This window comes from Sciurus vulgaris (assembly GCF_902686455.1).
Source record: "Sciurus vulgaris genome assembly, chromosome: 12".
In the NCBI taxonomy this organism is placed as follows: domain Eukaryota; kingdom Metazoa; phylum Chordata; class Mammalia; order Rodentia; family Sciuridae; genus Sciurus; species Sciurus vulgaris.
In genome coordinates this window covers 27,427,609-27,439,656 of record NC_136473.1, presented here as the reverse complement: position 1 = coordinate 27,439,656, position 12,048 = coordinate 27,427,609, and the positions used below count along the sequence as shown (strand labels likewise).

Genomic DNA, 12,048 nt, shown 5'->3' with positions numbered 1-12,048 from the left:
GAAAAAGAAGAACAGAACAGCACCAAAAGTAGTAGAAGACAGGAAATAGTTAAACTCAGAGCTGAAATCAATGAAATTGAAACAAAAGAAACAATACAAAAAATTGACAAAATAAATAGTTGGTTCTTCGAAAAAATAAACAAAATTGATAAACCTTTAGCCACACTAACAAAAAGAAGATGAGAGAAAACCCAAATCACTAAAATTCAGAATGAACAAGGAAATATCACAACAGACAGGATTGAAATACAAAACATAATTAGAAGCTATTTTGAAAATCTATACTCCAACAAAATAGAAAATTTCGAAGACATCAACAGGTTTCTAGAGACATATGAATTGCCTAAACTGAGCGAGGAGGACATAAACAATTTAAATAGACCAATTTCAAGTACTGAAATAGAAGAAGTCATCAAAAGCCTACCAACAAAGAAAAGTCCGGGACCAGATGGGTTCTCAGCCGACTTCTACAAAACCTTTAAAGAAGAGCTCATTCCAATACTTCTCAAAGTATTCCATAAAATAGAAGAGGAGGGAACCCTCCCAAACTCATTCTATGAAGCCAATATCACCCTGATACCTAAACCAGACAGAGACTCATCAAGGAAAGAAAATTTCAGACCAATATCCTTAATGAACATCGACGCAAAAATTCTCAATAAAATTTTAGCAAATTGCATACAAAAACATATTAAAAAGATAGTGCATCATGATCAAGTGGGTTTTATCCCAGGGATGCAAGGTTGGTTCAACATCAGGAAATCAATAAACGTAATTCACCATATTAATAGACTTAAAGTCAAGAATCACATGATTATTTCAATAGATGCAGAAAAAGCATTTGATAAAATACAGCACCCCTTCATGCTCAAAACACTAGAAAAAATAGGGATAGTGGGAACATTCCTTAACATTGTAAAGGCCATTTATGCTAAGCCCATGGCTAATATCATTCTAAATGGTGAAAAACTGAAAGCATTCCCCCTAAAAACTGGAACAAGGCAGGGATGCCCTCTTTCACCACTTCTATTCAACATCGTTCTTGAGACTCTGGCCAGAGCAATTAGACAAACCAAAGAAATTAAAGGGATACGAATTGGGAAAGAAGAACTCAAACTATCCCTGTTCGCTGATGACATGATTATATATTTAGAGGAACCTGGAAATTCCACCAGAAAACTGTTAGAACTCATAAGTGAATTCAGTAAAGTAGCAGGTTACAAGATCAATGCCCATAAATCCAACGCATTTTTATACATAAGTGATGAATCTTCAGAAAGAGAAATTAGGAAAACTACCCCATTCAAAATAGCCTCGAAAAAAATAAAATACTTGGGAATCAATCTCACAAAAGAGGTGAAAGACCTCTACAATGAGAACTATACAACACTAAAGAAAGAAATTAAAGAACACCTTAGAAGATGGAAAGATCTTCCATGTTCTTGGATAGGAAGAATTAATATTGTCAAAATGGCCATACTACCTAAAGTGCTATACAAATTCAATGCAATTCCAATTAAAATCCCAATGATGTACCTTACAGAAATAGAGCAAGCAATTATGAAATTCATCTGGAAGAATAAGAAACCCAGAATAGCTAAAGCAATCCTTAGCAGGAAGAGTGAAACAGGGGGTATTGCAATACCAGATCTTCAACTCTACTACAAAGCAATAGTAACAAAAACGGCATGGTATTGGTATCAAAATAGAAAGGTAGATCAATGGTACAGAATAGAGGACATGGACACAAACCCAAATAAATACAATTTTCTCATACTAGACAAAGGTGCCAAAAATATGCAATGGAGAAAAGATAGCCTCTTCAACAAATGGTGCTGGGAGAATTGGAAATCCATATGCAACAGAATGAAACTAAACCCATATCTCTCACCATGCACGAAACTAAACTCAAAATGGATTAAGGACCTCGGAATCAGACCAGAGACCCTGCAGATTATAGAAGAAAAAGTAGGTCCAAATCTTCACCTTGTTGGTCTAGGATCAGATTTCCTTAACAGGACTCCCATAGCACAAGAAATAAAAGCTAGAATCAACCACTGGGATAGATTCAAACTAAAAAGCTTTCTCTCAGCAAAGGAAACTATCAGCAATGCGAAGAAAGAGCCTACAGAGTGGGAGAATATCTTTGCCAATCATACTTCAGATAGAGCACTAATCTCCAGAATCTATAAAGAACTCAAAAAACTCTACTCCAAGAATTCAAATAATCCAGTCGGCAAATGGGCTAAGGAAATGAATAGACACTTCACAGAAGAAGATCTACAAGCAATCAACAAACATATGGAAAAATGCTCAACATCTCTAGTAATAAGAGAAATGCAAATCAAAACCACCCTAAGATTCCATCTCACCCCAATTAGAATGGCGATTATCAAGAATACGAGCAACAACAGGTGTTGGCGAGGATGTGGGGAGTAAGGTACACTCATACATTGCTGGTGGGGCTGCAAATTAGTGCAGCCACTCTGGAAAGCAGTGTGGAGTTTCCTTAGAAAACTTGGAATGGACCCTCCATTTGACCCAGCTATCCCACTCCTTGGCCTATACCCAAGGGACTTAAAATCAGCATACTACAGAGATACAGCCACATCAATGTTCATAGCTGCTCAATTCACAATAGCCAGACTGTGGAACCAACCTAGATGCCCTTCAATTGATGAGTGGATAAAGAAACTGTGGTATATATATACAATGGAATATTACTCAGCCGTAAAGAATGATAAAATTATGGCATTTGCAGGCAAATGGATGAAATTGGAGAATATCATGCTAAGTGAGATAAGCCAATCTCAAAAAGCCAAGGGACGAATGATATCGCTAATAAGTGGATGATGACACATAATGGGGGGAGGGAAGGGTTAGTGTTAAGGTTAGAGTTAGGGTTAGGGAGGGGGGCAAGTATGGAGGAAGGAAGTACTGTATAGAGGGTAAAGAGGGGTGGGAGAGGTGGGGGGAAGGGAAAAATAACAGAATGAATCAAACAACATTACTCTATGTAAATTTATGATTACACAAATTGTATGCCTTTACGCCATGTACAGAGAAACAACATGTATCCCATTTGTTTACAATAAAAAAAAAAAAAAATAAAAAAGACTGCCCCTGGGAGAATGGACTTTATACATCTCACCTGCAAAACCAGGCCTAGTCACGTAGGCAGGAAGGAGAGACAAGGCGGGAAAGAACTGGAGAACAAAAGATTTTCTTAAAAAAGGGGGAATATTATATAAAGCTGCTCCTCCACCCTTTCTGCTGCAGTCATTCCCCCACCTCCTAACTACTTGTCAGTCTGTGAACATCCTAACTAGCTATTGGTTCATCAGTCAGCTTGCAAGTATCCTTCTCCGTTATTGGTCCTGTTAGCCCAGCAGATTTCAACTGCTTAAGGATAGCTTCCCCGCCATCTTTTCTCTTGCTTTCTCTCTCTTACTCGCTTTCTTTCTCTCTCCTCCTCGCTTTTCACACTCTCTCTTGCACACACTCTCTCTCTTTTCCTCTCATTTTCTCTCTTATCCTGCAGGGAGACACTCTGTTTGCTTAATAAACCCTCTTATGTCAATTCCTGTGTCCAGCATGGTTTTCTGGGTTCTTACACTGATGACTTAAAGATATCCATTCTTCCAATTCATAAACATAGGATGCTTTTTTCAAGTGTTAGTGGCTTCTTTCAATTTCTTTCCATAATGTTTTATAGTTTTTAAGTACAAACATTAGCCTTCCTTGGTTAAGGCTATTATGGCCTAATGTTTTGGATATTATTATAAATGGAATTACTTTCTTAATTTTTTATTGGATTATTTAATGTTAGTATATGGATACACAACTGATTTTGTTGAATCTTTTAAAATTGTGTATAATATCTCTTTATATCCTGTAAAACTAGTGTTGTGAAGAATAAAGTTTGGAAAATACTGCCCAAAGGGATGTATTCATTGTATTATGGAATCTTTGAACTTATTTGCTATTTCACATCATTTGTTAAAAATGACTTTGTTTATGCCATTTTAAACATTTATGGTGAATCATGTTCTTATTTATTTATACATTTTATTTCTAGTGAAAGACCCTAGAAAATTTGAATAATATCATAGTTAAATAAAAGTTGATATATCAGAACTTTTTATTTACTTGTATTTCATTAATTCGAAGATCAAATCTTATTCTACTGCATATGACATCCTGCTCAGTCAATTCCAAATGTAAATTTTCGAACCAGTAAGACATAGTGACAACATTGGACTTGTTTTTGTTATAATCAAAAGATATATATATATATATATATATATATATATACATACACACACACACATTTCTGTATATTTATTTCCTCCTAGGGAGTATTTTAGATTAGGGATGAAAAAAGTGGATTGTATTTGGACTTTACTATTGGTTTTTTATAGTTTAAGTGAAAATATTAAACTTTTTGAAAGACAATGTCTTCATTCATATAGAAGAAATAGATGCAAATGGTAAGATCTAATAATACCATTAATATTTCTGTTTGTGGGACTGGTAATTTTACTAGCCATATGAATTTTTTCTTACATGGTCTGATGACTGTCATTTGATAGAACGACAGAGAAGTGCTTTCTGAGGTGGAGGAGTCAGATGAGATATGTCTAAACAGGAGTTCTAGGGAACATTGAGCAAACTAATAGAAAAAGAATGAAAAAAGAATCAGGTCCTCACTTTTGGCAGCAATCATCCCTTCTTATTATAAAACAGTCATTTTTTTCTTCACCCTAGGTCTTGTCCGAGAATTCACTTGTTAAAGATACAGTACCATTACTGCATTTCAACTCATTGACTGCAGAGGCTGGTAAAGTATTGAGATGACTTATGGTCTTTTCTCTTCCTCTTCCTCAAGGTTGTGGAACAGATTTGCCCCCAAAGATCGTAATTATTCTTCTCTTTAGTCTCAATCCTTTCAGTAGAAGTTTAAACTAACTTCTTATCACTAAGCTTAGAGGTGGTATTGCTGTTATCTCTGCAGTGATAACATGCTTTCTGCTGTACAGAATGGAGTTGTAGTCATTTCCCAAAGGCTTTACCAAACCTAAGCAGGAAAGTCCACTCCAGCGTGAAATTCTCTAAATGAGAAATATCTGTAGTGCATGGTTGCTTATTCCTTAACTGGTTGGAGACAGGAAGAAAAGGAAAGAGATTGTAGGTCTTTGAGAAAACTTATAGTTAGTAGAGGGGCTGTCAGCACTGCAGTGTCTGTTTTACTGAATGTCTCAGGCAGCTCTGCTCATGATCAGTGAGGGGGCTGCATCCAGTGTCCTCAGTCCCTCCACTCTTAAGCTCTCAGTCTCAGCAACATTCAGGAACAGTGGCTGTCTGTCTAAAATGACACATGCTTAAGAATGCATTCATTCATCCTTTCCTCCTTTTATTTGTTGGTTTACTCATTTGTTCATAACATACATTGAACACAATGTGCAAGGCATTTCTGAGGGTACACAGATGAGAAACAAATATCATTTTGGACCTCAAGACATTTGGTCTATTGAATAGTGCTAAATAAATATATAACTTTCCTACACTGTGAATATTACCAGAGCACATAGGAAAGATGCCTTATCCATGAGGTGGGGGGAGAGGCTTACATTTAAGATTAAAAGATAAATGCAGTTTTCCCAATTTAAGAACAGTTTGAAAGTCCAGTCCTGGGGGCCAGCTTAAGCAAGAGCCCAGGGAAAGGCACAAGGTAATTTGGTGTTGTAGCTTGACAAGGAACATGGCTCAGGCAGTTCATCCTGAATCTCTGCTGTGAGTGGCCGGGCTCCCATCCTGAATCTCTGCTGTGAGTGGCCGGGCTGCTGCCTGCTCCTATCTAAGAGGAAACAAGAGCTTTCTCTTCCCCACCCTCAGGCGCTAGTACCCAGCTGGGAATTGAGCCCAATGTCTTGGCAGGGTGTCAGGATTGGGTGGTTCCAGCCCAGTTCCTCTTCTAGAAAGTGACTGCTATACTACATTTTTAAAAAAAAAATCAATTCATATGACTCTTCTGGGAAGATCTGGCTTAGTATTATTGTTCTGTTGGCCTGTTTGTTACTTGATGATTCTCTCTCCTCTTAGATTTTAACATCTCACCTAGGTGAAATCTTCATACCTGGTGTGGAGTCCAATCCTTCACCTAAGACTCTTTTTTTTTCCCTGCTGTGGCTCCCTGCAGACCTCCTTCCACCTCCTGCTGGGTTAACATTCCTCCTTATTTCCATGTAATGGCCAACTGGGGAACTCAGTTCAATTCTTCAACTTGTATTTGGGTCCATATCTGCATAGAAGGAAACAACTAAGTTACATGTATCACTTCCCAAGAGACTTTTCAGAAATATTACAGTTTAAAGTCAAAGATATAACTGGTCAATAGGAAAATAAAGGAAAAAAATTCAATGCTGAAAGTTGAAAGTAGCAAAATGGTATAGTCTTACAATCTTTTTATTCTTTTGATGCTGAGGTTTAAACCCAGTGCTTGCCCAAGCTATCTTTAATATCTACCACTGTAGCCAATGAGCTACATCTAAAATTCCTCCTCTAAAGTTCTGTATATTAATAAAAGTTGATCTCATAGGAGTAGAGAGTAGAATAATGGTCACCAAAGGCTGGGGGAGGGTGTGGGTGGGAGGGAGAGAGGATAGTTAATAAGTATAGGGGTGTAGTTGGACAGGAAGAATAGCTTCTGATATTCTATAGCACAGGGCAACTGTGGTTAACAATAATTAATTTTACAATTCAAAAGATCCAGTAAAGAGGATTTTGAATGCCCCCAAGACAAAGAAATAATGTTTTGAGTGATGGATATGGCAGTTATACTGATCTGATCATTTAAAACATATACATATATTCAAGTATCATACCCCATAAATATATACAATTGTCTTAAAAATTTAAAAATGTAATTGAAATATATGTCTATTAATCCTTTACACAAACCCTTTCTCACAGTTTCTTTCAATTTTAAACATGAACTTGGCTCGACCTTCCACTTACCTTTTTGGTGCAGTGTGTGCTTGCTAGAAAGTTCTGTGCAGGGAAACAGCTGAGCTGGGTACTGCTGCTGGAAGACAGTGGGGAGGGGCTTGCTGGGAGGAGTGAGGAGGGAGTGGCATCTCCATCCAGAGACTGCAGGTCCAGAGAACATCTGCCCTTCTGGGGGCTGTGGGAAGGGAGCAACTGAGGTAGAACTTTCCTTGCTGTTCTTCTAGGCCTGGAGCCAGAACCTGAAGGAACCACCTTCACAATAGCAAACCAACTAAACCCTTCAATCAAACAACCCAAGTATTGGAAAGAAGAAACCCAGACATTCTGGTCTTTTACAGGAATAAATCACAGTAGTCGCAGTGCTGCTGTTGGGGTCACAGCCTCATACTGTTGACAAGGATCAGTGTGACAGTACTGGGTGAAATCTATCCCACCAGGAACAGATTTGTGCACACTAGCGTAGATCTATTTACCCGACGGCTGCCCCAGCTCAGGCTTCCTGCATGTGCTCTGATATGCTCCTCTGGCCCCAGATACAAACCTGAGATAATCAACAAGCTAATTTTGTGTACTTTTTCATGAGCTTTCCCAGCAGAAAATCACTCCTGTCTTTTCAGTGACAAGAGATCACCCTATTTGAAGGATGCTAATGTGATGAAGTCCTGCCTGCACAGAGATCATAAATACCCTAATCAATTCCATGTAGTGTTTGTTATGTTCCCACTGAAGCTCCAATAAAAGATGAGCAACAGTCGTGATCCCCAAAGAGGCAGGCTAATTGCTTAGGGAGGATGCTAAAAATTGGGAACATACTGTTTATGTTCACCTGCAGTAAAACACTAAAATTCAGGGCAATATATAGTAAAGGACCTAAATATATACCCAAAATAAGGAACTTTAGTGTATCTATGTGTGTGGGGGGGTGTGTGTGGCACAGGTAGGTCAGATCTGTGTGTTTTCGTGATAATGCAGGTGAGATATATATATATATATATATATAGTTATAACAGCAGAGAATGCCATCATATTACAGTTAAATGGTAGAAGACTGTAGAGATAAGATGATCTTTCTTTGTTTTTTTGTCCTGGGGAAAGTTAAAAATTGTTGTTTGACGAAGAAACTTGTGAAAGGGTGAATTTATTTGTTAATTTTTCGGAAATAAGGAGCGTTGTGTCTATTTATTTATTTATTTGTGTTACTGGGGATGAAACCCAGGGGTGCTCTATCACTGAGCTACACCCCCCAATCTTTTTAACTAATAAATTATTTTGAGACAGGGTCTCACTAAATTGTCCAGGCTGGCCTTGAACTTGCGATCCTCTTGCCTAAACCCCTCAAATAGCTGGGAATCCAGGCATGTGCCACCCTGCCTGGCATAAGGAGGGTTTAAATAGAAAGACTATTTGGAAGGCTGGTTCAGCAGTCCTGGGGGAATGAAATATTTTTGGAATAAAGCTATGGCAATGATAATAGGAATGATCAGAAAAAATAATAGTTAACTTACAAAACTTATGATAGGGTACTTTTCATGCCTTTGACTATTATTATTTCTTTGTATTATTCTTTTACTCTGTAAAATCTCTGTGCTAGGTTTGTACCATTATAATTATTCCCATCTTACAGATGAGAAAATCGAGGCAATGAGAGGTTGAGGAACATCTCCACGGCACATGTCTATTAAGTGGGAGGGAGAGACTGGATCCAAGGAGGCAACCTGAGTACACAGTCTGTTTTTTCTCCTGCTAACCCTCCTTGTCTCTGGGATGGACAAGAGGAGTGTATATGAAAAAATACAGATAGTATCTGCAAAATCTATACTGCATGTGAGGACAGGTAGCAGTAGCATTATGCTTTGGGTAACTTTAAATTGTTTATTCAACATAGTGTGTTGTTTTTGAGTTAAGGATGGATATTAGACTTTTTAAAGAGACCTTTGGGAGATCAATTTTATAATTTCTCTAATTGGCTTTGAAAAGAGTAGAGATAATTAAATCCATTCAAATGCCTCCAAAATGATAGGCATTTATATTTTGCAGAAATAAATTTTGCATTTTATTTGTTGGGTTATCAGTAATGCAATGGAATTTTAAGTGCAAAATGATTGATTGATACTATGCACAGAACACAGATGAGACCTTTTTATATATCAGATTAATAGATTGGATGTTTTGTAGTGAAACCCAAACATTTTCTTTTCTAAGATGGGCAATTTGCCAAGAAGCTTGAGTAACTTAGTAATGTGCCAATAAATAGCAGGTTTATAGCTTCACTGCAGTAAGAGACTCAGTCCTCATTTCTGCAGACAGAAAAAGACATTCAGAGAAAAGTATTTTAATCAGTTCTTCAGCTGTTGCCATTTATTTAAGTGGGGAATCACACCTCTAAAGAGAGGCCAGTCTCACATTTAACATCTGTTATTAAATACGTGTTTTCCATCTTTCCTTCGGGGAAGTTTTTAAGTTGTTTTATAAAATCCTAATAGTTTTATGCCAATAACTAATGAACACAGATAGAGGAACATTTTAATGAATATGTCATATGACTAGATTTGTAGTTCTGAGCTTAATGATGGTAAAGGGAAAATATTAAGGCTCTCAAAGTAGATGATGAAAACATTTTATTGATCTTGTCCCAACTAGAATTTCTTTTAACTTTGTTTCTAGTTACAAGCTTATTTTACTTCAAACAAGGAGGTTACATATGAGTTAACTATAATTGTAAATAACAGAAAAGGCTCTTATTAATGTGTAATAGAGCATAGCAACTTACTTTTAATCAGATCAAATTTTTCATCTGTTGTATTAAGCTATTTTGGACATGCTGGCGATTCTAGTGCAAAGGTTCAAGTTCTTTCTTCCATTTGCAGTTATTTGCAAAAGAGGACAAGAATATTAAATACTCTTGATGAAAGAGGCCTGTCTTTCAGGGAAAAAGCTTCCTCTTTCTAGGGCTTATTGGAATTTGCTTTGGAGATTTTTTTGGGCATTTAACTCTTGTTTGCATTACGGTACTTATGCGATCAAATGATTTTATTTCCAGGCAGGAGAATATGGTTGCTCACACCATATTCTTGTTCAAAGACTTGGAATTTCTGGGTGAAAAACTTTGGATATTTTCTGTATGTATCGACAGAACAGGTAAAATGACCTTGAGAATTGTTAGAAGATAAAATATTGGGCTGATTTTTGTAAAGTTTAGTCATGCTAGACTTACGTAGAGGAAGCTAAAAGAAAAGAGAAGTAACCAAACCAGAACAAAAGACCTGTTTGTCCCCAAGTGATATCCATTGTATTTAATCAAGTGGTGATTTCTATGACTTAGGTAACTTTGTTTCTTGAATAGATAGTAGTTTTGTGTCATGCAAATAAAAGCAGGTCAGATTTATTATAGCAAAACTAATCTGATAAGTTTCTATGTATATTTCTAACTCTTCTATGCAAAAGTTTGGTTATGACCTTATTGCCAAGGTATATAGGGCTAAATGAGCTGGGAAGAAAGTACATAGGAAGGAAGACCAATAAATAAACATTGAAATATCTCTGGTTATAAAAATAATACATTTACAACATGAAAGTACAGAAAAACAGAAAGAAGGAAGAAAAAACTATATCATAACCTGGAAGCCACCACCATTAAATCTTTGTTATATTTTCTTCTAGTGTTATTTTCATACATGAAGCAACTGATTAGGATCATATTTAATTATTCTTTTTCTGTATTTACTCTTCACCTAACATCATATCAGGAGCATATTAAAATTTTTTTGAAATTTTAATTTTTAATAACTAAAAAGTAATCAAGACATAATATGTACAATTTATATATTTCATAATTTGGACACTATTTCCTGTTAAAAATGTATAATGACCACCTTGATATATAAATACTTATAATCTCCATCTCATTATTTCATTTGGGTTTGTTCTTAGAATTGGAACTACTAGTATTCTCTTCATGTAATAATTTCTGTAACAAATATATTTTTGAATGCTGACTTTGTGCTGTTAAACATTTTTAAGATTGTTGATACATATTGTAACATTGCTGTTCAGAGTGGATATACCAACTTATTTGTGGTCCTGCTGAGCATACCTTCCTTTCGGTATTTATGCCCCGGCAGAGCCCTTTTTATAACACCTAGGGACAAACTGTGTACATCAATCTGCTGTTATAGAAATGGAGATAAGGGCATTCATTTTAATCTTGTTAGGATGTGCTGTCTGGAAGAAGCCATCTGCTATGTCATGAGAACACTTAACCAGCCCTGAGCAGAGGTCCTAAAGCCTCCCCAGGAGCTGGGAAGAACCTGTGTCCTCCACTTAACAACCATAATAGTGAACAGTCCTGCAGGCAGCCCTGATCACGTCTTGATGGCCCCCAAAGGAGAGCCCCTGAGCTAGGACCACCCAGCTAATCCATTCCTGACCTCAGAAATTGGTAAGATAATAAATGATTATTTAGATTTGCTACTTTTTGGTGATAATTTGTTACACATCAATAAATAAGTAATGCCCAATGTTACCAGTACTTCAATTATTTTGACTGGTAAAAAATCTTTTAAACATTTTTTCACTTTTATTTTTTGGTACTGGGGATTGAACTCAGATTCAATCAACTAAGCTGCATCCCCAGCCCTTTTTAAGTTTTTTTGTTTTTAATTTAGAGACAGGGTCTCACTAAGTTGCTTAGTGCCTCACTAATGGTGGCTTCAAATTTGCGATCCTCCTGTCTCAGCCTCTGAGTCACCTGAATTATAGGCATATGACATAGTGCCTCGCTCACGTTTAATTTGATAGTTTTAGCTGCTGTTTTTCTTCTTGTATTTGGTGATTTATATTCATCCATTTTCTTTCAGGGTTTCAATTTTTTTCCTGGGTTTTTAATTTCAAGGGAAAAATTAATACAGCAGCCTAAAATTGCCAATAGATGCCACGAGGAAGTCTCAAAAATGTATAATGGATTTTGTTAGATTAACATTGTCAAGATCCAAGCAAAAAGTGATTCTTAAAGGTGAAGTTTGGCATTTTTCTTGTTTTCTT

At 36.6% G+C, this 12,048-nt stretch overlaps 1 long non-coding RNA gene across 2 annotated transcripts in view; it reads left to right on the top strand.

The window, feature by feature from the left end:
- Positions 1-11,441, top strand: part of LOC306642150 — a 110,293-nt gene extending 98,852 nt beyond the window's left edge. For both annotated transcript variants that reach the window (XR_013758402.1, XR_013758403.1), the window contains one exon: positions 11,220-11,441. This is a non-coding gene — a long non-coding RNA (uncharacterized lncRNA). The remainder of the gene's footprint in view (positions 1-11,219) is intronic.
- Positions 11,442-12,048: the final 607 nt, after the last annotated feature.